Source organism: Schistocerca nitens, chromosome 3 (assembly GCF_023898315.1).
Source record: "Schistocerca nitens isolate TAMUIC-IGC-003100 chromosome 3, iqSchNite1.1, whole genome shotgun sequence".
NCBI classification, from domain to species: domain Eukaryota; kingdom Metazoa; phylum Arthropoda; class Insecta; order Orthoptera; family Acrididae; genus Schistocerca; species Schistocerca nitens.
The window spans coordinates 162829682-162854833 of record NC_064616.1 but is presented as its reverse complement, the minus strand read 5'-3'; positions in this window follow the sequence as shown (position 1 = coordinate 162854833).

The following is a 25152-nucleotide window of genomic DNA, read 5'->3' as shown; positions in this document are numbered from 1 at the left end:
TACCTTGCCTCTTCAGGTTACAGTCTCCTAGGTGAGGCAGGAGCCGTAGCTGGCTCGCGAAACGTACACGTAAGTGTGCTGACCGAAATATGCTGGGGCAACCCTGCATACACCAAGTGAGTTCCAGTGGGACACTGTTTAAGAGTCCACAAGCTTGCTATTCCGTCAGAGATTTATCAGGCGTTATATGTACCCCTGTCCACTAGTAGTAACGTTATAATTAAGTGGCCGGCCTTGGTGGCCGAGCGGTTCTAGGCGCTCCAGTCCGGAACCGCGCTGCTGCTACGGTCGCAGGTTCGAATCCTGCCTCGGGCATGGTTGTTTGTGATGTCCTTAGGTTTAAGTAGTTCTAAGTCTAGGGGACTGATAACCTCAGAAGTTGAGTCCCATAGTGCTCAGAGCCATTTGAACCATTTTTATAATTAAGTTTGACTATCAGGACCGACTATATTCAACAATATGGCAGGAATGAATAGCTACTACCGAAAGTAGTTGCTGTTTCGAGATGGCTTGGTTGCACACAGGGACTAAGTAACTATGCAGCCTCATCACAGGGCCAAGTAGGTCTGGAGAACGTCTGTGGAAAAATGATGGCACCACAGAGTAACAATAATTTATTAACAGAAACTATACAGATAATTAACCGCAGCAAGAATTGGTGTGTGACAATAGTACAATAATAACATGCACTGAGCTGTCTTTAACTTTGGTCTAGCCCTGAATCCAGGGATCGACGACTATGACCACCTGTAGACTGTCCAATGTGGCTCTTCTTCGTGATGATTAGGGATGAGTCAGAATGCTGTCCTGCAGTACTTCTGATAACTAAGTTGAGAGGAGCCGTGCCGCCAGCATATATCTGCGTTTGGCAGATTGATATGCATGCTCATAAATTAAGGATAATGCTGATTCATGGTGAAATAACGCTCTGGTCGGCCGTTTGCGGGCTTAAATCACCTCGGTGTATGACCATGCTGTGCATTTGACCTGCGGTCGTCGCACGGTGGCGCTGGCAGCAGTCCACATAAGCAGAGGTTTGTTGGTGCATGTCAGAGTACGGTGCAGCGAGTAAGTGTGCAGACGTTTTCAGACGTGCTCATGGTGACTGTGTGTTGAAAATGGCTCAAAGAATACATATTGATGACGTTACGAGGGGTAGAATACTAGGATGACTGGAGGCTGGTCAAACACAGCAGATCGTAGCACGGGCCCTCCGTGTGCCACAAAGTGTGATCTCAAGATCATGGCAACGATTCCAGGAGACAGGAAACGTATCCAGGCGCTACAGTACGGGACGTCCACAGTGTACAACACCACAAGAAGACCGATATCTCACCATCAGTGCCCGCAGACGGCCACGGAGTAATGCAGGTAGCCTTGCTCGGGACCTTACCGCAGCCACTGGAACAGTTGTCCCCAGACACACAGTCTACAGACGACTGGACTGCCCAGAGACCTGCAAGGTGCATTCCACTGAGCCCTGGTCACAGGAGAGCCCGTAAAGCCAGGTGTTAAGAACAGAGTACATGGTCACTGGAACAGTGGTCCCAGGATATGGTCACAGACGAGTCCAGGTATAGTCTGAACAGTGATTCTCACCGGGTTTTCATCTGGCGTGAACCAGGAACGAGATACCAACCCCTTAATGTCCTTGAAAGGGCCCTGTATGTAAGTCATGGTTTGATGGTGTTGGGTGGGATTATGATTGGTGCACGTACACCCCTGCATGTCTTTGACAGAGGAACTGTAACAGGTCAGCCGTATCGGGACGTCATTTTGCACCAGTATGTCCGCCTTTTCAGGGGTGCAGTGGGTCCCACCTTCCTCCTGATGGATGATAACGCACGGCCCCACCGAGCTGCCATCGTGGAGGAGTACCTTGAAACAGGCGAATGGAGTGGCCTGCCTGTTCTCCAGACCTAAACTCCATCGAGCACGTCTGGGATGCTCTCGGTCGACGTATCGCTGCACGTCTTCAAACCCCTACGACACTTCAGGAGCTCCGACAGGCACTGGTGGACGAATGGGAGGCTATACCCCAGCAGCTGCTCGACCATCTGATCCAGAATATGGCAACCCGTTGTGTGGCCTGTGTACGTGTGCATGGTGATCATACCCCATATTGATGTCGGGGTACATGCGCAAGAGACAGTGGCGTTTTGTAACACATGTGTTTAGGGACGGTTTTCTCAAATTATCACCAATACCGTGGACTTACAGATCGCTGTCGTGTGTGTTCCCTATGTGCCTATTCTATTAGCGCCAGTTTTGTGTAGTGCCACGTTGTGTGGCACCACATTCTGCAGTTATCCTTAATATATGAGCATGAGTATATTTGAATGACGTAAGGTGGAAGCATTGTCAGGTATTGACGACTTAAGTTATTCATTGTTAAGCTTGATGCTGTTGTAAACCAGCTAGAGCACTCCAAGACTGGAAACGTGACATACGGCAAGTGGCAGCCACAGACGGTAGCACTTAAGTTACACGAAGTAAACAGTAATGGGAGGAGCTTGCGAACTGCAGATACTCAGGGCAGTTGTCGCAAGGCATACGTGTCAGCTCAGAGAATTAACTGGTAACTCCATACACCGTCTAGACCAGTGTTTCCCAACCTTTCTTGGACCTTTACCCCTGAGTGCAATCAGAAATTAGCTAGTATCGCTGGCCAACCCCTGACGTCTGTTGCCCCGCCCCCACCCCTACCCCCACATTATCACCAACTTTAGCATCTAACTAAACTGTAGAATGAAAGACTTTTATTGGAATACTATTATTTTCAAAATGTTGAAAAATGAATTCGTGGTGCATTGCAAATACGATCCACTTCCTTCTCAGATAAGAAAGCTAACAATCCACAGTGAGGGTAGACACTTGTTACACAACATACTTATCCTTTATTACTGCTCTCCATTGTGGCACTTATTTGACCTGCACACTACAACCCCTTTTAAAATCAAAGAAGTTCAGATGCGTACACTATACTGACTGTAAATCACTTGATTGCTGCACTTCTTACTGCTGAACCGGCAGAAATTTGAAGACTTCTGGCTGTTAATGTTTTGCGTCTAACCACTCGAACAATAATACTGTGTACAGCACTATAGCAGCCCTTATACTGTTACTGCTGTGTTGTGCTGTCAATTAATTCATTTATCTGTTTCGAAGCGAGTAATGAAGCAACTTCTGGACTTCTGCAGGTACTACCTATCTATAACTTGCAGAAAAGCCAAGATATGTATGTAGCGGGTGGACTATATGAGGAACGTGTAACATCTATTTCATTAATGTTAGTAATTGAGTAAAAGTAATTATTGACAACCTATATAATTAGTTTTAGATTCTTACAAAATTGTGATAATAGTAATGATCTTTCGAAAATAATTGACAGAAACATAATCGAACCGCTTATTTTTTTCCTCTCAGAATATTTCGTTTTATCTCTCAGGAGGTAATTACCCCCAGGCAGGGAACCACTGGTCTAGACGCTATCGTAAGGTGCCACAATAGACGTTAGTCGCCCTAGAAGTACCATTATCGAGTTCCAAAATCGGTATCTCTTGTACACTATGAGATCAAAAGCATCCAGACACCCCCAAAAACATACGTTTTTCGTATTAGGTGAATTGTGCTGCCACCTACTGTCAGGTACTCCATATCAGCGACCTCAACAGTCATTATACATCGTGAGAGAGCAGAATGGGGACCGCACGGAGTGGGCATGTCACGGATTGCGCGGTCCCTCCCGCCGGAGGTTCGAGTCCTCCCCCGGGCATGGATGTGCGTGTGTTGTTGTTCTTAGCAAAAGTTAGTTTTAGTAGTGTGTAAGTCTAGGGACCGATGACCTCAGCAGTTTGGTCCCTTAGGAATTCACACACATTTGCACATTTTTTAATTTTTTTTATTTTTTTTATTTTTTATTTTTATTTTTTTTCAGAAGGGGGGAGCTCCGCGGAACTCACGGACTTCGAACGTGGTCAGGTAATTGGGTGTCACTTGTGTCATACGTCTGCACGCGAGATTTCCACACCCCTAAACATTCCTAGGTCCACTGTTTCCGATGTGATAGTGAAGTGGAAACGTGAAGGGACACATACAGCACAAAAGCATACAGGCCTACCTCGGCTGTCGTAATGTGTAAGAGGCAGACACCTATCCAGACCATCACACAGGAATTACAAACGGCATCAGCATCCACTGCAAGTTCTATGACAGTTAAGCGGGAGGTGAGAAAACTTGGATTTCATGGTCGAGCAGCTGCTCATAAGCCACACATGAAGCCGATAAATACCAAACGACGCCTCGCTTGGTGTAAGAGTAAACATTGGACGATTGAACTGTGAAAAACGTTAAGTGGAGTGACAAATCACGGTACACAATGTAGCGTTGCGATGGCAGGGTGTGGCTGTGGCGAATTCCCGGTGAACGTCATCTGCCAACGTGTGTGTAGTGCCAACAGTGAAATTTTGAGCCGGTGATGTTATGGTGTGGTCGTCTTTTTCATGGAGGTGGCTTGCACCCCTTGTTGTTTTGCGTGGCACTACCACAGCACAGCCCTATACTGATGTTTTAACCACCTTCTTGCTTACCACTGTTGCAGAGCTATTCGGGGCTGGCGATTGCATCTTTCACCACGATCGAGCACCTGTTCATAATGCACGTCCTGTTGCGGAATGGTTACAGGACAATAACATCCCTGTAATGGACTGATCTGCACGCAGTCCTGACCTGAATCCTATAGAACACCTCTGGGATGTTTTGGAACGCCAACTTCGTGCCAGGCCTCACCGACCGACATCGATACCTCTCCTCAACGCAGAACTCCGCAAAGAATGGGCTGCCATTCCCCATGAAATCTTCCAGCACCTAATTGAACGTATGCCTGCGAGAGTGGAAGCTGTCATCAAGCCTAAGGGTGGGCCAGCACCATATTGAATTCCAGCATTCCGGATGGAGGGCGCCACGAACTTGTAAGTCATTTTCAGCCAGGTGTCAGGATAGTTTTGATCACATAGTGTAGGTGCCTTGTGACAGCGTTTGGCGCTGATACAAGCAGTTATCTGCCATCACTGAAAGTCCTTCTGTCTCGCCCCTAACCGATCGAATCTTGCACACTGACTTTAAACGCTTAACGTTCTGATATGCTTTCTCTACCCTATGTCAGGACACGTCAGTATAAACTGAGTCTCGCCTTGTGGGTCCTTTGTTACAAGCTAGCAGTAACTCCGTTGCTATGTATGACAGTGTCCATTATCTTCTGGAGGACACAGCAGAAGGATGCCTGGGAGCAGTATTTACCTTTACTTGTTTTAGGAAGGAAATAAGATTAGGATTTAATGTCCCTACCGATTTGAGGTCACGAGACACGGACCACAAGCTCACATTCGGGAAGGAATTCGGTTTTCTCCTTTCCATTGCAACCACCGTGGCGTTTTTCTAAGCGAGTCAGAGGAAAGGCACTTAACATAAATGAGGATAGCTGGACGAGTATTTGAACAACCATCCTGCCGAATTCCGGTATGGTCATGTTATAGCGACAGTGAAGTCCAGTGGAGGTTTCGTGATGGCCTGGGAATTTGTTTTATTGATTTGGGCTCAAAAGAATTCTTTCCGCCGATTGCAAAATGAGAGCCGATGATTACGAAAACTTTTTAAATGGTACGATACTTCCCACAGTGTCGTAACAGTTTAGTATCTGCCCTTTTTCTTATAAGCACAGCTTAGTTCCTATCCTTATACTTAAGAACACAACATCGTTGCGCGCCCGGGATCCCGGGTTCGATTCCCGGCAGGGTCAGGGATTTTCTCTGCCTCGTGATGACTGGGTGTTGTGTGCTGTCCTTAGGTTAGTTAGGTTTAAGTAGTTCTAAGTTCTAGGGGACTGATGACCATAGATGTTAAGTCCCATAGTACTCAGAGCCATTTGAACCATTTGAACCAACATCGTTGTTAGAAGTAGGTCACTTCACTTTAATCTTCTATGCTTCGGCTACAAAGACATACAGATGGCAGCAATAATACACTAATGTAAGTGAGACCCAAAAAGACTACATCTGACTGAAGCCAACTTTATACTGTAGATTAGGTTTTCACTGAGTAACAGATCAATTAGCTCCGAAGGTATCAACAACAGTTCAAAAATGGTTCAAATGGCTCTGAGCACTATGGGACTTAATTTCTTAGGTCATCAGTACCCTATAACTTAGAACTACTTAAACCTAACTAAACTAAGGACATCACACACATCCAGGCCCAAGGCAGGATTCGAACCTGCCACCGTAGCGGTCGCGCGGTTCCAGACTGTAGCGCCTAGAACCGCATGGCCACTCCGGCCGGAATCAACAGTTCACCACAGTTCAGAAATAGTGAAACTAAATGTTGCCTTCAGTGCCTCAGGACTGCATGATGAAGTTTCACCGACGCTTCAGCACTAAATTAGTCGCAGAAGAGGGCACACATACTATAAGCTATATTGGTAGCGTCTTAGGTTGGTACACAGAGCCAGAAGAAATGTAATATCGTGCATTAATCGACGGAAAAAAACGTTCGATGTTTTTCTCTCTTACAGCCAGTTAATCTTTCTCGATCAATATTCATAGCCAACTACTATGTTCACAGCAGAAAGAAGGATAGCAAATAGGAAAATTTTGCTTATTGTGGGTGTACAGTACAGCAAGAAAAAGACCACATGACTAAATTTGCAGGTGATGTGCAGATACATAGGTCGTGAAATTTAGTACACAGTGCTGACACCCCTGGCAAGAACAACGGCTCTAACACGGCTGGGCATCGAATCGAACGGATCTTGGACGACAGGTACTGGTAAGTTATTCCGTTCTGCTTCAGTCCTGAGTCAGAGCTCCTGTATTTCAGTGATTGTTGTGTGATGGCGCACCAGTCTCTCGTCAACCCATGACCAGATGTTTTCAGTGAATGATAGATCTGAAGAACGTGCTGACCAGAACACCAGTCGAGCACGCTGTGTCGTGGTAGGTCAGGACCTCACTGGAAACATACTGTTGTGCCAAGGCCCACCTGGTGCAGCATTCAGCTCTTGTGACGACTCAGCAAAACGACTTCATAAGGAGGGCATCGCAAGTCAGCTCGGTAACTATATGTCAGGTCAAAAATGTCCAAGAACCAGTATTCAGCAAAATGATGATGTGAAAGTGGTTAGCGAGCAGCAATGCGATACGAAAGGTCGCGTGTTTGCGCATGGGTACATGCGAATTTTTTTTTTCCTCTTTATATATGCAACACGTTCTGAGACATTGTTATTCGTGTAAGTTAAGATTTTTCTGCTATATTCGTTTTTACTTACATGTAAGACCGCACTTCCTCACTAATGATTTAGTGATTTCAGTGTGTTTAAAATACGAAATACGAAATTTCTGTGAGTGAACCAGCCGACAGTGACCTTTATATTTTTTCTTGTCAGAAATAATACACCATTTTTTCGGAGTATGTAGCGTTTTCCGAGTATGCGGCTAGACAGGAATCTAAGAGCACAACTTAAATTACTGGTAATGTAACTAGCAGCAGTCATCTTCATAATCTTGCTTGTCCCAAGTATTTATCTGCGATAGAATCCTCAACCACAGTAGAGATGAAATATCTCTGCCTTAATATTTTTAGACTGTAGCACCATATACGAAACATTTTCATTCATGAGATGCATGTTATAAACTTCGACGAACTGCAGAAGGTCTCGAAAATTCCGTTTTTTTTTAAATTTTGTTTTTAAGACCCAAATCGTTGACGCATCATATAGGAAAGTGGGCTACTTAATCATTTGGATCTCTAGGAGCGTGTTATAACCACATTCTGTTTATCTTCTTATTCTTTGAAACTCTCCGAATCAATTTTTCGGGTGTTTTTATAGATGTATTAGTACAATGTGGTACTACACACTATTCCTAACTCATTTTCCGAAACGTAAAATCCAAAACACGATGTCAGTGTGAATGAGAATAAGATGACATGATGCGGCATTTACGACAATCTGCAGAATACAGTCAAATACGCTATCGTTGTTATGCATGCACGGAAACATGCGGTCAGAGAAGCTGTAAAAATTTTTATGCATTTCATGGAAATGGATATACTGCTCCTGATACTGTTAAGAAGGAGGCAAGGACGATGAAGGCGGGCACGTCAGCTCGATGGAATGCGGCATCATGCGTTATGGCAACGTAAACGCAATTTTCGGTTCTTGGAAGAATAGCGAGCCTGTGTCGTCTGCTAGCCGCTTTGTGTTCGTGGCGCTGTGCGCGCTGCCGTGCGCATGCGAGGATCTGCGGCCGCTTGCTTTTGATTGGTTTGCGCGACACGAACCGACAACAGTGCTTCGGTTCTCTAGACCCGAACGGTATCGCTGCCGAAATGCAAACTGAATAACGCAGGGACTCTAATTCGAGTACTAGACTGTTCGGTGCTATTGAGTACCGAAAAGATCGGCACAGTGGCGGAAAGATACAGAATAGGCACCCTGCTGGGTGACTGCAATCTGCCGAAGGTCATCATCCATGCCAGAGGCCACGGTTTGACCGCCTAACCCAGTGCGCTTACCACCTAGTTGCAGAAGCAGGCTAGCATCTGAGACCACTTTCTGCTGTCCACCACTGGCTGCTGACACCACCCCAAGTCAGCGCCTCTGTTACTGTGGTCACCGCAGCTTCTCGCCAGCTGCCGTCATCGCCATGGGGAACATGCAGTGAGCCGCTCTTCTGGCGGGCTACACGCTGCACCAGCAGTGGCCACTTACGTCACGGAGACCACTGACGAACTGCTCCGTCTCCACTGCTGCAATGAAGTAAAACACTAATTCAACCAGCATTTGCTTTCATGAAGGGTCACTGCCTTGCACCTGCTGGCACTCCATTGCAACTACGCCTTGGGAGGTGTACTGCCATGCATCCTCACCTATCACAGCCATCTGCACCTGCAACCAAGGAGGTCGCTCACCCCGGCCGCTATAATGTGGTCCTGCATTAGCTTGTTGAACAACTTTGTCATGGGGACCTCAGAGATGTGTCACAGCCACCGGCTTTAACACATCACAAATGTAACAGTTGTTGTCCATAGTACCGGCTGTGTCAACCAGAGGTGATCGTGATGTGTGACACCGCACTGTAAAGCGAGGTGCTGGGACCATATGACGATGACGAATGCAATGTGGCCATATTCGTTAACATGCACAAGTTCATCGTGATGCTGTACGCGGAAGTGGGATGCGGCTGAAAAGACGGCATGGATCTAGTCGTGAGTCCAATGTTGTTATTAGGCACACCACTGTCGCCGCCTCTCTCTCGTACCGTGTCAAGGAAAGCCACAATGATGGTGACCGTGCTTATATTCTGCTGTGTTCCAGACATCGTCGCACTGTCCGTAATGATAGCCGTTTTGCTTCAAAGAAGCCCATTTCTTGAATCAAGATGAGTGACGTGGCTGTACGGTACTGCAAGTCCAAGCGAACAATATGGCTGTCTCCAGGATGAACTTTCACTCTGCAGTGGAATATGCACTGATTTCTTACGTCTTGACAGGTTAAAACTATGTGCCAGTCCGGGACTCGGAACTTAAGAATATCACTGGCAAGTGCTGAGGGTAGAGCACACGACCGCAAAAAGCAAGTTCGAGTCCCCGTCTTGCACACAGTTTTAGTCTACCAGTAAGTTCCAGTGGATCTGTCCTCTCGGGCGGTTGTCACGTGGGGCCATAGAAATCCTGTACTGTGTTGAGTATGGCCCTCTTGAATCCATCGGCTCTATATCTGCATAACAGTAGTGAGATCCTGATCAACGCGAGCATCAATGTCGAGGAAAGATAAACTGTAGTATCGATAAGCCATGATCCTGCCACTGTTGATTTCTGACATGTGATGGTAGACGTTTCACCTTCTTACACGAGGCTTAACGCTATCTTGTCACAAACGAAAAACATTGCAACGCAATTTCTGAATGAGTAAATGCGTTGCGCAGTCTCTCTTTATACAGGGTGTTAAAAAAAGTGTCGAGTACTTTGAGAGGTGATAGTACCCATCGAAACAAGAAAAATAAGCCTAGTGTTCAAAAAATGTTCAAATGTTTGTGAAATCTTATGGGACTTAACTGCTAAGGTCATCAGTCCCTAAGCTTACACACTACTTAACGTAAATTATCCTAAGGACAAATACACACACCCATGCCCGAGGGAGGTCTCGAACCTCCGCCGGGACCAGCCGCACAGTCCATGACTGCAGCGCCTGAGACCGCTCGGCTAATCCCGCGCGGCTAAGCCTGGTGAACATGGGTCCGGAAATGCACAGTTTCTGAGATACATCCACTAAACATGGGTCTGGAAATGCATACTTTACGCGATAAACACATGTTTACAGGAGGTGATCAAAGCGGCGTCCATTCATGACAGTGCACCCCTCTGCCCTCCGACGTAAGGGATGACGCATCCTTTGAAGTATACCCGGTTGTTATTGTACCTGTTGGCACGCATTGAAGATGCGACCGCCGGCCGAAGTGGCCGTGCGGTTAAAGGCGCTGCAGTCTGGAACCGCAAGACCGCTACGGTCGCAGGTTCGAATCCTGCCTTGGGCATGGATGTTTGTGATGTCCTTAGGTTAGTTAGGTTTAACTAGTTCTAAGTTCTAGGGGACTAATGACCTCAGCAGTTGAGTCCCATAGTGCTCAGAGCCATTTTTTTTTGAAGATGCGACCCTGTAGTGTCCGCACGTCATTCATTGGCGTGGCGCAGACCAGACCAATTCCTTCAAGTGCCCCCATAACCAAAAGTCTAGGGGACTGAGGTCTGGGGAACGAGCGAGCTATGATCTTCGAAAATGGAAGCGTAGTGATCCAAATCCTTTCATACGAGTTAACGTGGATATACTCCTATTAGTACGTAGAAGCTCGTCGGTATCGGTTATGACGTATGTGTAGCCTTCTCTGGTACGTTTACACTGTTGTTTTGTAGTAATGTGCTCTCTGATTCTTCGTTGCTGACTGTGCGCCATGGGGACCCACAAGCGCCATTCCAACTAAAGTTACGAGGGTGAGTCAAATGAAAACCTTCAATATTTTTTAAATATTATTTATTGTGCAGAAGTGGTACAAAGCTGTATCACTTTTCAACGTAATCTCCCCCGCGCTCAATGCAAGTCCTCCAGCGCTTACAAAGTGCATAAATTCCTTTAGAAAAAAATTCTTTTGGTAGTCCGCGCAGCCACTCACGCACCGCGTGGCGTACCTCTTCATCAGAACGGAATTTCTTTCCTCCCATTGCGTCTTTGAGTGGTCCAAACATATGGAAATCACTTGGGGCAAGGTCTGGTGAGTACAGTGGATGAGGAAGACACTCAGAATGCAGGTCTGTGATTGTTGCAACTGTTGTACGGGCAGTATGGGGCCTTGCATTGTCATGTTGCAAAACAACACCTGCTGACAGCAATCCACGTCGCTTTGATTTGTTTGCAGGCCGCAGATGATTTTTTAGGAGATGTGTATGATGCACTGGTGACAGTGGTCCCTCTAGGCATGTAATGCTCCAAAATGACGCCTTTTTCGTCCCAAAAGAGAGTCAGCATAACCTTCCCTGCTGATGGTTCTGTTCGAAACTTCTTTGGTTTTGGTGATGAGGAATTGCGCCTTTCCTTGCTCGCTCTCTTCGTTTCCGGTTGGTGGAAGTGAACCCAGGTTTCGTCCCCAGTAACGATTTTTGCAAGGACGCCATCACCTTCTCGTTCAAAGCGCCGAAGAAGTTCTTCACAAGCATCAACACGTCGTTTTCTCATTTCAGGAGTCAGCTGCCGTGGCACACTTTGTGAAACTGGAGCACATCATGCACAATGTGGTGTGCTGACCCATGACTAATCTGTAAACATGCTGCAATGTCATTCAGTGTCACTCGTCGGTTTTCCTTCACTATGGCTTCAACTGCTGCGATGTTCTGTGGAGTCACAACTCGTTGTGCCTGACTTGGACGACGAGCATTTTCCACTGAAGTCACACCATTTGCGGACTTCGTACTCCATTCGTAGACTTGCTGCTGTGACAAACACGCATCACCGTAGTGAACCTTCATTCGTCGATGAATTTCAGTAGGTTTCACACCTTCACTAAGCAAAAACCGAATAACAGAACGCTGTTCTTTCCTGGTGCAAGTCGCAAGTGGTGCGGCCATCTTTATACTGATACTGCGACGGTATGTGTGCATCTGCACTATGCTGCCACCTACAGGCCATTCTGCACGCTGTTCGTAGCACGCTTACCAACTTACAGGATAACGGCGCGAAATTTCGATTTGTTATTACAAATTTAAGGTTTTCATTTTACTCACCCTCGTAAAAGACTTATAACCTGCATCGACTGATTTCCATATTACTATGTTGCAACCACGAAACGGTCCTCACGAAGCCAACAAGCTTAACGCTCGTCTCCAATGGATAAATCACCATAAAATGTGTTATATGCCCTCAGCTTGTGAGACACTGTAGTGAAGTTTGAAATTCAACCCGTCATACTGGCAAATATACTTATCATAATGCCTTAGGCCAGGATCTCTCGTCTCTTTATTGGCTAAAAGTTTGCGGTGAAAAGTTTCACTCCCATGATTCTAACCAGCTGCTTCCGCGCCCTGTGTCAACGTACTAGCGTGCCCTAGCGACCGGAGCTACGTAGCTGAATACTCCCTATTTTGAGAAGGAGAGTAAAACGAGTAAGAGGTACTTACTGACAGCTTCGATGACATCAGCGAGCAGCACGCCGTCCACCACATCGGCTTGTAGGTCGAGCACGCGACGCTTGCAGCGGGCCTTCTCCAGGTAGTGGTTGGCCCAGTCCGTGTACACCTGCAACCAGCACATCGTATCGCATTACATCACACCGTACCACACTGAGGCTTTTATACGTGACACTATAGTGACCCTGAATGCTAGAAGGCTGATAATTCGAGAAGTGAACATTCGAAATCAGGAATGTGCTCCTTATATTCGCCTTAAACTGGCCAGCGAGTCCTAAGACGTCATCTCCGAACTAGCCGTCTACGTACGCTCGGAGGCACGACACGTGAGTCTCCGCTGCTACCCACTCGTCACTTGAATCTATTGTCATGTACACGTCTCGCTCAGAAAGGAGAGTGGCCGTGCGGTTAAAGGCGCTGCAGTCTGGAACCGCAAGACCGCTACGGTCGCAGGTTCGAATCCTGCCTCGGGCATGGATGTTTGTGATGTCCTTAGGTTAGTTAGGTTTAACTAGTTCTAAGTTCTAGGGGACTAATGACCTCAGCAGTTGAGTCCCATAGTGCTCAGAGTCAAGAAAGGAGAGCGTCTACACTAGTTCGCTTGTATACCAGCGGGCTCGCAACATTTCTGCACCGAGCGAGGTGGCGCAGTGGTTAGACACTGGACTCGCATTCCGGAGGACGACGGTTCAATCCCGCATCCGGCCATCCTGATTTAGGTTTTCCGTGATTTCCCTAAATCGCTCCAGGCAAATGCCGGGATGGTTCCTTTCAAAGGGCACGGCCGAATTCCTTCCCCGTCCTTCCCTAATCCGAAAAGACCGATGACCTCGATGTCTGGTCTCCTTCCCCAAAACAACCAACCAACCAACATTTCTGCTACATACAAAATCTTTTTTAAAGGAATTTCCCCCCTTAGACTAAAATTATTATTCATTTCCAGAATGAGATTTTCACTCTGCAGTGGAGTGTGCACTGATATGAAACTTCCTGGCAGATTAAAACTGTGTGCCGGCCCGAGACTCGAACTCGGGACCTTTGCCTTTCGCGGGCAAGTGCTCTACCAACTGAGTTACCCAAGAACGACTCACGCCCCGTCCTCACAGCTTTACTTCTGCAAGTATCTCGTCTCCTACCTTCCAAACTTTACAGAAGCTCTCCTGCGACCTTGCAGAACTAGCACACTCCACTGCAGAGTGAAAATATCATTCTGGAAACATCCCCCAGGCTGTAGTTAAGCCATGTCTCCGCAATATCCTTTCTTTCAGGAGTGCTAGTTCTGCAAGGTTCGCAGGAGAGCTTCTGTAAAGTTTGGAAGGTAGGAGACGAGATACTGGCAGAATAACAGCTGTGAGGACGGGGCGTGAGTCATGCTTGGGTGGCTCAGTTGGTAGAGCACTTGCCCGCGAAAGGCAAAGGTCCCTAGTTCGAGTCTCGGTCCGGCACACAGTTTTAATCTGCCAGTAAGTTTTATTATTCATTTATTTCACACAATCACGATTTCAGCTCTACAGCCAGTCTCAAGTGCAAAATAAAATGACACAAAACGTCCGACCTGCCTAAATGACATAAGCAACCACTGGGCTTGACGATTCCTATATACCAATGTAATCACTAATCAGTTAGCGGTGAAAAAAAAAAAGAAAATATATATATATATACATATATATATATATATATATATATATATATATATATGTGTGTGTGTGTGTAAATTTATTTTAATATTTAGTATCTAGAGGATGTCTAATAATTACTTTAACAAACACACACTTTCAAAGTCTTACCGAGTCAGTAACGACACTACCAGAAAATATGAAATGTGGATCTGTAACGACAGTACCAGAAAATATGACATAAGGGTGAAGGGCAATATCTAAATGGTGATAAATTATTAAAATAAATTCATAACAGTATTCGAAAAATTTACGGAAACGAATGATAAGCTAACGAACTCGTTGTTAGCCCATAAACTCAAGTTGGCATGACCAAAATAATTCAGAAATAGTCCGCTTTTTGGGCACAGGGATATAAACTGATGCGCTGAAACATTATGAACACCTGCTTAACAGCGCGTTGCTCCACGTAATGCAGCAGCAATTCTGTGTGGCATGTATTCGAGAAGTCCTTTCTAAATTTTCGAAGGGTGTGGTACCAGATAACTATGCACAGCGTTCCAGAAGTGCCTCATCGAGTTTAGATCAGGCGAATTTGGTGGCCAAGACATCAACGTGAGTTCACTATTATGCTCTTCAAAGCACTGTACCACGATTCTGTCCTTGTGACACGGACATCAAGCATGAAAGGATGCAGGTGGGGCTCAATTATGTTCACATAGTGCACAGCTGTCGTGGTGTGTTTGTTTACTACCACAGGTCGCATGGAGGCCAGCGTGAATGTCCACCAAAGCATAATACTGCACCCCCATAGGCTGCATCCGTGGCGCACTGCATGTTTCGAGTGGCCGTTCGTGTGGATGACAGCGTATTCGGACACGACTATCGACCTAATCTAACATACACTACTGGCCATTAAAATTGCTACACCACAAAGACGACGTGCTACAGACGCGAAATTTAACCGACAGGAAGAAGATGCTGTGATACGCAAATGATTAGCTTCTCAGAGCATTCACACAAGGTTGGCGCCGGTGGCGACACCTACAACGTGCTGACATGAGGAAAGTTTCTAACCAATTTCTCATACACAAACAGCAATTGACCAGCGTTGCCTGGTGAAACGTTGTTGAGATGCCTCGTGTAAGGAGAAGAAATGCGTACCATCACGTTTCCGACTTTGATAAAGGTCGGATTGTAGCCTGTCGCGATTGCGGTTTATCGTATCGCGACATTTCTGCTCGCGTTGGTCGAGATCCAATGACTGTTAGCAGAATATGGAATCGGTGGGTTCAGGAGGGTAATACGGAACGCCGTGCTGGATCCCAACGGTCTCGTATCACTTGCAGTCGAGATGACAGGCATCTTATCCGCATGGCTGTAACGGATCGTGCAGCCACGTCTCGATCCCTGAGTCAACAGATGGGGACATTTGCAAGACAACAACCATCTGCACGAACAGTTCGACGACGTTTGCAGCAGCATGGACTACCAGCCCGGAGACCATGGCTGCGGTTACCCTTGACGCTGCATCACAGACAGGAGAGCCTGCGATGGTGTACTCGGCGACGAACCTGGGTGCACGAATGGCAAAACGTCATTTTTTTGGATGAATCCAGGTTCTGTTTACAGCATCATGATGGTCGCATCCGTGTTTGGCGACATCGTGGTGAACACACATTCGTCATCGCCATACTGGCGTGTCACTCGGCGTGATGGTATGTATTGTGGTTGGCAGGAGAGCCAACACCGTGTTACTAGAGGACGCCGAAAGGCACGCGTTTTAGCTCACGCAGGCTGGCGTGACGTCTGGAACAGGACAAGGAAATTAGAATTTAGAAAAACGGACGTAGCTGGTGGAATACTTAACTTTAACCCATTAATGATGAACGTCGGTCTTGACGGTACAAGATTCACAATATCAATAGTAACTGAATATGGCGCCTTGCTAGGTCGTAGCAAATGACGTAACTGTAGGCTATGCTAAACTATCGTCTCGTCAAATGAGAGCGTAGTTTGTCAGTGAACCATCGCTAGCAAATTCGGTTGTACAACTGGGGCGAGTGCTAGGGAGTCTCTCTAGCCCTGCCGTGTGGCGGCGCTCGGTCTGCAATCACTGATAGTGGCGACACGCGGGTCCGACGTATACTACCGGACCGCGGCCGATTTAAAGGCTACCACCTAGCAAGTGTGGTGTCTGGCGGTGACACCACAGTATGGAATGCCATTGGTTGCACGTCTCGGTCACCTCTTGTTCGCATTCACGGCGCTTTGAACAGTGGAATGGTTCAAATGGCTCTGAGCACTATGGGACTCAACATCTTAGGTCATAAGTCCCCTAGAACTTAGAACTACTTAAACCTAACTAACCTAAGGACATCACACACACCCATGCCCGAGGCAGGATTCGAACCTGCGACCGTAGCAGTCCCGCAGTTCCGGACTGCAGCGCCAGAACCGCTATTGAACAGTGGACGTTACATTTCAGATGTGTTACGACCCGGGACTCTACCCTTCATTCGACCACTGCGAAACCCTACATTTCAGCAGGATAATGCACGATCGCATGTTGCAGGTGCAGTACGGGCCTTTCTGGATACAGAAAATGTTCGACTGCTGCCCTGGCCAGTACATTCTCCAGATCTCTCACCAATTGAAAACGTCTGGTCAATGGTAGCCGAGCAACTGGCTCGTCACAATACGCCAGTCACTACTCTTGATGAACTGTGGTATCGTGTTGAAGCTGTATGGGCAGCTGTACCTGTACACGCCATCCAAGCTCTGTTTGACTCAATGCCCAGGCGTATCAAGGCCGTTATACGGCCAGAGGTGGTTGTTCCGAGTACTGATTTCTCAGGATCTATGCACCCAAACTGCGTGAGCGTGTAATCACATGTCAGTTCTAGAATAATATATTTGTCCAATGAATAGCCGTTTATCATCTGCATTTCTTCTTGGTGTAGCAATTTTAATGGCCAGTAGTGTAAAATATCATTCGTCCTACCAGATGACACCATTATAATGATCCACGGTCTAATCTTGATGATTCTATGCATGATACAATCGTTACTGTGAATAGCGTTTGCATAAAATGGGACAACATGTTGATCGCCTGCTGCGACGTTGCATGTTTAACTACGGGCGCTGAACAGTGCGCCAGCTTCGTATTCTTACGTGAGATACGCCACAGATCACGACTTGTGCTGCTTTACAAGCGGGCATCCTCCGACACCCACATTCTGTGATGAATCATTGACGTAAAATCTCTTGTCGCCTGCTCATCGTTTCACCGTCTATCAACCGCTCTCCGTAGATAATGAAGCGAACAGACGATCAGCCTCGTCGTTTTCAAGATTCCCATTCCAGGTTGCCGGCCTATAACGATCTGCCCCTTGTCGAAGTCACTTACGTCAGTGGAGTTCCTCATTTGCGGCCAGTCTCGTCGTTAGCATGATTCTCCATTCGTCTCTGCTACGGTTACGTACGTTCCTTACCTAGCCACGTGCCCACAACACCACCAGGCGGCATTCAGTCTCGCTTTCGGCAGTGGTCATAATGTTTTGGCTCATAACTGTAACAGTGACTTCACTCTGTACCAATTTTCGTTTGAAGCTACATGAATATTTTCTCATGGTGGAAAAGAAATATACAAAAATACAACCATTTTGTTTGCATTGGTCGAAATTTATATGTCTTTCATTTGAACCGTGAATTACAGCATGAAACTTATTCCACAAATCACTCCTTGTCTAATGGAATACATTTACAATTTTGTACACTCAGTCAATTAATTTTCGTCTTACACCCTCCATTTGCCGCAGTGGCTACACCGGTTCCCGTAAGATCACCGAAGTTAAGCGCTGTCGGGCGTGGTCTGCGCTTGGATGGGTGACCATACAGGCCGCTATGCGCTGTTGCCAAACGTTCAAATGTTCAAATGTTTGTGAAATCTTATGGGACTTAACAGCTAAGGTCATCAGTCCCTAAGCTTACACACTACTTAACCTAAATTATCCTAAGGACAAACACACACACCCATGCCCGAGGGAGGACTCGAACCTCCGCCGGGACCAGCCGCACAGCCCACGACTGCAGCGCCCTAGACCGCTCGGCTAATCCTGCGCGGCCGCTGTTGCCATTTTTCGGGGTGCACTCAGCCTCGTGATGCCAATTGAGGGGCTACTCGACCGAATAGTAGCGGCTGCAAGAATACCATCATAACGACCGGGAGAACGGTGTACTGACCCCACGCCCCTCCTATCCGCATCCTCCACTGAGGATGACACGGCGGTCGGATGGTCCCGGTAGGCCACTCGTGGCCTGAAGACGGAGTGCTTACACCCTCCATAGTATCACGAAACACAGCTTCGCTAAAGGCCATCTGATCCCGACAATCGGTCATTTCGCTTTGTCAGTGCTACTTCACAGCTGCAAGATCGTGCACTCGTCTTGCGTACTAACAATGAGTCACGACTAGCGTTACACTCCTGCATACTTGAGTAAGAGAGAACGAGTCGACGCTTATGAAGCAATCGATCGCCGTAGACTCAGACTCGAATATTCGCGGAACTACAGTAGGAACGAAGGCAGTCCGTTAGCACTGATGTAACAGCGGCGCCTCGATTTGTAAAGTATGCATCCAGCAGCTTTAGATTTGTACTCGCTCCGTTTCCGATCTCTAGTGAACAATCCATGATTTTCAAGGTACAAATGGAACGAGAGATCGCTGAGCACAGCAACTTCATTCCTCAGTTGGTGGCGCTGCAACCAGGAAACAAAGGACGGCGCATAACGAAAAGACAACACACATTGTGAACAACTAATTTGACCACGCAGATCAAAGTAACCAACGCTTGACGCTATCTGGCTGAATTTCCGTACGTTATTTGGTTATTTGATACACTGGGGGGAAACTAAAGTTTTACATTTTATAATTTTTGTGAAAACAGATTTAGAGTGCTTCACACGATCGTTAAAGTAACAGTTTGGTGGCTTTAGTGATAAAGTCTGACTAGCTTCGCAAGTAATTTGTCTTATCGTTACACTGTTGAACGCCGACAGTTGGCCATCAAGAACACTGGTAAACACACGAACCTGAGGCACATGTTTGCTTACATTTGGTACAGTCAGGCAGATGTTTGTGGAACCTCTCCTCCTTTGTAGCGCATGTTGTTAATAGATGATCAAGTTCCATACATTATGTCACTGAAGTTCTTTGCATCGACACAGAAGAAGTATTTAATTCAATGAGAAAGGTTTAGTGTCGTAATGTGGCAGCTCTAAAAGGTGTATACGCAGAGGAAAGAGATCAGTGAACTGGCCACACAAGAGATGGAAGGAGACTGTAACACGACACTAGGCCTGTTCCATGAAAAGATGATGATGATAAAATACAAGGGCGTGCTGAAAAGTAATGCCTCCGTATTTTTTACGTGAAAACTCTTATAACTTTTTAAATAAAACAAACATTATCATTCTACATCTTTATTCTTCATGTCTACATATTTTATTTCTCTACTTAGTCATTCTGGCAACGAACACATTTCTCCTAACGAGAAACCAGTTTGTTGATACCGTCACTGTAGAACATTTGACTTTGTTGACGGAGTCACAACCTCACTTCCGCTTCGCCGCTACCAAAGTGAAGTGCTCGAAGGTGTTCATTAAGTTTTCGAATCAGATGAAAATCTAAACGGGCCAAGTCGGGACTGTATGGGGAATAATCGATGAGAGTGAACCCAAGGCGTCGGATTGTTGGAGATGTCACAGCACTCGTGTATGGTTTGGCATTATTATACTGAAGAAGTGGCTGCTCCATGTGCGGACGAACTCTTCGAATTCGTGCTTTCAGTTTTCCAAACAGCGACATAGACAAATACATACACACGTACATTGTGCGATCAAGAAATTTCTATATTTCAAAGTTGTGCCAAATATGAATGGTCGCCTACCTCAACAATGGGTTTATTTCTCCATCACGTAATCAACATAGCTACGTTACACCCCACCATTTTACACGCTACAACTCGGAACCCTCTAGCGGCAGAGGGCCGAAAATACGTAGATATGAAGAATAAAGGTCTAGAATGTTAATAATGTTTGTTTATTTATACATCTTTCAGGCTTTTCATAAAAAGAATTCGGAGGCATTACTTTTCAGCACGTCGTCGTAGTAGTGTCTCATGTGATTCACTGGAAGAATTCCAGAACAGTACAAAAATTCCACTCAGATCGATGTGTAGGAGCAGTTCTCGAATATCGTTCACTAACTTCGTAGTCGCGGACCCTTGCCAAGAAGGATTACGGAGAGAGAGAGAGAGCGTGAGAGAGAGGAGGGGGGGGGGATAGATAGATAGATAGATAGATAGATAGATAGATAGATAGATAGAGAGAGTGAGGGAGGAGGGGGATAAGACAAGACTGAAAGTAGATCTGCGTGTTTTGTTTAGTCACTGCGAGATCATCATAGAAGTGCCCACTATCTACACTGCCGGAAATAAAAATTAGTACACCTGGAAAGACGACGCCGATTATGATCCGATGACGGCATGTGCCCCTTGGGTATAGTAGATGTACAGATAATGGTTTCAGCGTCGTCAGCCAATAGATAGCGTAGTGGCATAACTATCAGACCACCATCTGTGTCTATACTTCGATAAGGAATGCTCACAACCAAAAGGCTCAGTGTGGTGATAACGTGTGATGCTAGTAGGCAACCAAGCCACGGAGACGAGAGTTTGAAAGGGGTCAAGCAATGACCTTCCGAGAGGTGGGACGGTCCTTCTGGAGAATTGCCACACAAGTTGGAACTGCTGCGTCAGTTGTGCAATGATGCTGACATCAGTGGTCACGTGAACATTTTCACACACGTAGACGAGGTTCTGGACATGCACTCAGTACAGACGCCTTCCAGGATCGTCGTATTGTAAGGGCAGCAGTGGCAGATCGTACAGCTACCACAGCACAGATAAGAGGGCTTGTGAGCGAAACGTGTCTACACGAACTGTTGCGAGCCTGTTATTAGCAATGGGACTACTGGCACGCACACCTCTAGCCCCTTAGCATCAACGTGCACGGCTCCACTGGTGCCGTCAAGGGGTCACTTGGCCTTCAGCGATGAAAGCATATTCTGCCTGCAGGCAAGTGATGGTCGTTTGAGTGTACGACGTACACCTGGTCGTCCCTATCCCGTAGAGTGCATTCATTCATCCAAGATACACTGATCCCATCCTAGGCGTTATGGTCTGGGGTGCGATAAGCTACAGCTCTCGTTCACCTTTGGTGCTTCTGGAGGGGACGCTAACCAGCGCTCGGTAAGTGCAGAATGTTGTTAGACCCTTTCTTTTGCAGTTCTTGCAACAGGAAGGTGACCTGTTGTTCCAACAGGATAACGCTTGTCCACATGCTGCCCGTGTAACTGAACGTACTCCGCAAGACGTGCAGCAACTTCTCTGGCCAGCCCGATCTCCGGACTTGTCTGCAATCCAACACATTTGAGATAGGATGGGACGAGGAATGACTCGTGCGACTCATCAACCAACAACTCTCACAGAACTACCTGAACAGATCGAGCAGGCGTGGCATGATGTATCCCAGTACAGATTCGCTATCTGTACGATCGACCGGATGTCAGACACAGCGCCTGCATTTCCGCTCGTGGAGGCTACACCACGTACTAATATTGGTGATTCAGCTTGGGTAGATAACCGGTACATCAGAACGGCTTGTGCTTTTGATCTGTAAATGTAATCATTTCATGTGCTCCGTATGCACTGTTGTAACAATAAATCTTGAATTAACTGGAAATCTCTAAAAGGGTGGACTATTTTTTTCTCGCCGTGTATTTACAATGGGAATCCCTGTGTGAAAATTGTTGTTCCTCTGTACATCATTCACAAACTTTGTAAGAAATGAGAACCAATAAAAAACAGAATCACACTGCCTCAGTCACATACGGTACAGTGGCTTATGGAGTAAGATATCGACAGAAGGAATAATAGGTAATTATCACGTAGTTGCTAACTGAATCTGTGATTACTAGCACTATGGCAGTGTCGGTATGGATACATGGCTCAACAGAAATGTCTTTGGGTTCCGAGCTGGCATCACTTCAACTACGATGGCCTGGACTGGACTGGCCCAGTAGTGTCAAATCGCCACGCGTATCGTCCTATGCGAACGATCGATGGACATTTTTGTAGAGTAATAAAAGGAATCCATAGATACGACTGCAGGCCTGCACACTGTATCTTAATATTAACAGGAACGGACTAATTTTTGACATGTACGTTCCGTTCCTATTCACTAGCATCCTCTGCATTGGGCCACTACCCAGTGGACACTGCAAGGAGAAGAAAATGGCACTCATACCTTCAGGTAACAGCTAGCTCAGCACTGAGCAAGCCTGAAATATCAGTCTGTAAACTTTTCGTGCTTGTAAGTAACGTTTATACACGAAAACGATGTTGTAAGTCAGTAGCAAGGTGACACAAGTATTATTCCAGTGGGCTCGTATTCTACAGTAGTGCTGTTGAAATCGCCGTCCGTACAAATAATAAACTGGCGCAGTGCTAACGTCACTTGATACGAATTTGGCACAAGCGAGTTTCATAATTATGTCTGACCATCGAAGTATAGAAACCCGATGGTGCTTCCAAAATACCTTAACGGTACTTTCGGGATGGGTCCTATGAAAGGCTTGTGGCCGATTTCCTGTGTTGTCTTAAAAAATTACGAGATTAGTGCAGAGTACAGACATGTGAACGCGAAAACTATCGATACAATTTCGTTGGCTTATCAGCGATATTTTCTGACAGCATTGGTATAAGAGAACTGTCGCGTCTGGTGGCTCGTTACTGAGAAATTGCATTTCGTTTGATTTCTTATCATCATTTATCCTTCTATATGGATTGCACAGGAAAAATTCATACAGCGGTTCAGATGCTGCCGACATGTGTTGTATGTCTTGTTTGAAACAGACTTGTTCCTTTCACTCACAGCACTTGCGTTGAAAACAGTAAGGTTCACATTACTCTTCGCCCTCTATCTTGCATTCAGTACTGCTCTGTTCTGTCTCGGGTTTGTTTTGCCCGCAGTGTTAGACGAACATTAACAATGATGCATAGCAGTGGGAATACGTTAGCTGATGAAGAGCTGGCAGATAAGCACGTTGGGTAAGGGTTCACTGTAAGCAGTGGGAGAGCGGCACAACGACGCCGTGCTAAGCTGTTCTCGCACGACGGCAGCCACATCCCGATAACTGAGCCAATAACACAGTCAATGGAGCGTCGCATTCCACTCTGCCGAGATCGTGGCGATCCGCATTTTGGACACTACTTGTAAGTGACAGTTTTGATTTATTACGTGTTATACTGCACACTGACAGAATAGATAAAATACCCTCGATAAAAGTGTGCGCGTTTCATCTGAGTGTGGTTGCATTATTTGTGTTCTGTATTGTACGTTTGGTGACTGCATACTATAGGCTTTCCCACTACTGCGATGGCGTTTTTACAATATCTCTGAACAGCCTCCGAAATTTTGTTAGTGGAATTCGGGTTTACCTTAAATAGTGATGTCGACTGAGCGTTTAACCGAATTAAATCTTCAGGTACTAGAATTCACTCATAAACGATCTTCACTGTAGAACAAGAGCAGTATTTTGGAATTTGAATGGGATTTACCGAAAAGAATTTTGTTGTACCGTTTGGCATAAATTTATTTGATAGTTACTTTGTCGAATATTCATTGTTACGGTTAATTCCATGACGTCACCTTAGTGGACGTTTTCCCGAGCTGTTCGACATTTTCTAACAGGAAAGACGTAATAATGTTAAAGTAATGTCCAGCCTTACAACTGAGCCCACAACATGCGAAAGTGTAATCTGTATAGTAGTATATACTGTACACTTTGATAGATATGCCGCGCGGTCAAATAAGATATACAAGCCGGTACGGTAGCTCAGCGTGTTCGGTCAGAGGGTTAGCTGCCCTCTGTAATAAAAAAACTCAGTTAATGGATCAATGGATCAACGACCAACTGAAGTGGATGTCTTGCGACATCTGTCCCGAGCAGATGCAACGAACGAAAACGAACAAAATGAGATAAAAAAAAGCGGTCTAAGGCGCTGCAGTCATGGACAGTGCGGCTGGTCCCGGCGGAGGTTCGAGTCCTCCTTCGGGCATGTGTGTGTGTTTGTCCGTAGGATACTTTAGGTTCAATAGTGTGTAAGCTTAGGGACTGATGACCTTAGAAGTTAAGTCTCATAAGATTTCACACACATTTGAACTTTTTTTTTTGATAGATACAAGACATTCGCCGGCCGCGGTGGTCTAGCGGTTCTGGCGCTGCAGTCCGGAACCGCGGGACTGCTACGGTCGCAGGTTCGAATCCTGCCTCGGGCATGGGTGTGTGTGATGTCCTTAGGTTAGTTAGGTTTAAGTAGTTCTAAGTTCTAGGGGACTTATGACCTAAGATGTTGAGTCCCATAGTGCTCAGAGCCATTTGAACCATTTTTGAACAAGACATTCAGAGCGCAACTATCCGGTCTGATTATGATTTCCAGCACTATTCTTTGAACTTTCCTCGTGTCTAATTGTATTATTTGTGAGAAACAATGGCAATAGCATGGTTCGTAAATAAATTTCCCTTGGAATGACAATTTATTTTTATTATACCTACAGTGGCCTGGCATGAAATACTGTTCACACAAAAATAAGATATACAAATGAATGAGGATTTTGCTGAGCAAAGTTTTCGTTAACTTCAACTTTGCTACGAACAGTTATGGTTACTGATATTACAATT